Raw genomic sequence first — 2,148 nt, forward strand, 5'->3', positions numbered from 1 at the left:
TACTCCCTCAAGAAATTACTCTTGAAATAATTGTGTTTCTTTGTAAATGTTTGAAATAATTGATTTCATTCAAGAATATTTTGATGATTTTTTTTTGAATCTATAGTTTGTTTTGTAAAGTCAAGCAACCATATATTTTTGAATTTTTTTAATGAGTGGCCAAATTTACAATTTCTCTAAATTATCTTCTTTTCCAAACAATCATCCCATCTCCATTTTCTATATATCTTAAAAATGGATCTTGAATAGTGTTTTGATAAATTTTTCAAAGCAATTTGTTTTGAATGTTTATATATATATATATATCTTTTCTTCTAGTAAATATTTTGAAAATATTGTTGTGTGCAATTTCTTGTTGGTAGTTTTGAATATATGTAGTTGTTTTGAATGTTTATAAATATATCTTTGGTGATGAAGAAGGGAGAGGATTCTATCAAGAGTTAATTTTCATTTTGCAAGATGATTGATTCTACACGTCTATTTCATTTAACTTTTGACAGTTAATTAATTAATTATTAATAGTGTAGATCATGTATAAAAGTGTAAATTTTTTAAATTTATGTCAAAGATTAGCAGGATATTTACTAAAATTGTAGAATATTCAAAATTGAAATTATGAGTGTGAAATTACCTTAATTATTTAACTCCCTCTTACATTCACTATATTTACGTTTGGATAAAAATTGAAATATTGACTATATTTTTGTTGTAGATGTCTCTATTTAAATTAAAATGTATAATTGGAATCAGTTAGGTGATGTATACAACTTTAAAATTTTCAAATTTATGTCAAAGATCAACATGATATTTACTAAAATTATACAATAGTCGAAATTGAAATTATAAGTGTGAAATTATTTTAATGATTTAACTGCCTTTTCCATTTAATCTTGGTAGAGTATATTCACTATATTTACATTGAGATAGAAATTGAAACCTTCACTATATTTATATTGTAATTGTCTTTATTTAAATTAAAATATTTGGAGCCTCATCAACACCACCTACGATCACCTACATAGGACCATGGATAAGCATGTTTCCCCTATTTGCCCCATTCTACCTCCCCAGGGTTTTAATAGTTCTATGATTAATTATATTTTGTATTTTTATATATTTATTTTTATAAGCATGTTTCCCTATCTGCCCCATTCTACCTCCCCAGGGTTTTAACAGTTCTATGATTAATTATATTTTGTATTCTTATATATTAATTTATTTGTTTTTTATTATCGTTGATTTAACTAATTTTTTTTTTTTAATTTTAATTTTAAAACACTAGGATTCTTACACATCGTTATTATATTGGGTTGCAAAGATTGTAGGATGCAGATATGTGCAATTACAATTTCTTTTTATTTAAAATAAACATGGAAAATAAATTTGAAAATTTAGAAAACTAAAAAATGTTTTTTATAAAAAAAATAAAATTTAAAAATCAGAATTCATTAAAAAATGAAATTATTCCATTAACTAAATTTAAACATTAATTTTTTCTAAATAATCCATTTTATACTTATTTTACACTTTAGAAGGTAACACTTTACAATTAAGAAGGAAAGATAAATATTATAAAGAGAGAAGCAATTTTCGAGATCATTATTGTTAAAATGGTGATGACTTTTATTTTAGTAATTGTGAACTAAATAATATTTTATTTTGTTATTGAACAAATTCATAGTCTACTTTTATTAATTCACATGGCTTTTGAAGTCAAATAGATTTTAATATAGTTCTTTAAATCTATTTACAAAATATTTTGTAATATCACAATTTTTCTTAAAAGAGATCTAAAAGCAAAAATTGTTGTGTGGAATAAAGGATATGCTGAAAAGAGAATATGTGTAGGAGAAAAGGTGTGCATAAAAATGGATAGATAAAACAAGAAATACAAACTTTTTTCACAAGTTATTTTAATTTTAAATATAAAAATTATTTTATAATTTAACTTATTAAAATTATAAAAATTTAACCTATATATATAATTTTATAAAATAATTTAAAACTTTGAACAAATTTATTTATTAAAATTAAATTTGAATATCTTAAGTATTTTATAAAATAATTTAAAACTTTGAGCAAATTTATTTATTAAAATTAAATTTGAATATCTTAAGTATTTTAAAATTGAATTAAAGATTTAAATAA

This window comes from Pinus tabuliformis, chromosome 1_2 (assembly GCF_031772625.1).
Source record: "Pinus tabuliformis cultivar Carrire ecotype Pingquan chromosome 1_2, CPIR1, whole genome shotgun sequence".
In the NCBI taxonomy this organism is placed as follows: domain Eukaryota; kingdom Viridiplantae; phylum Streptophyta; class Pinopsida; order Pinales; family Pinaceae; genus Pinus; species Pinus tabuliformis.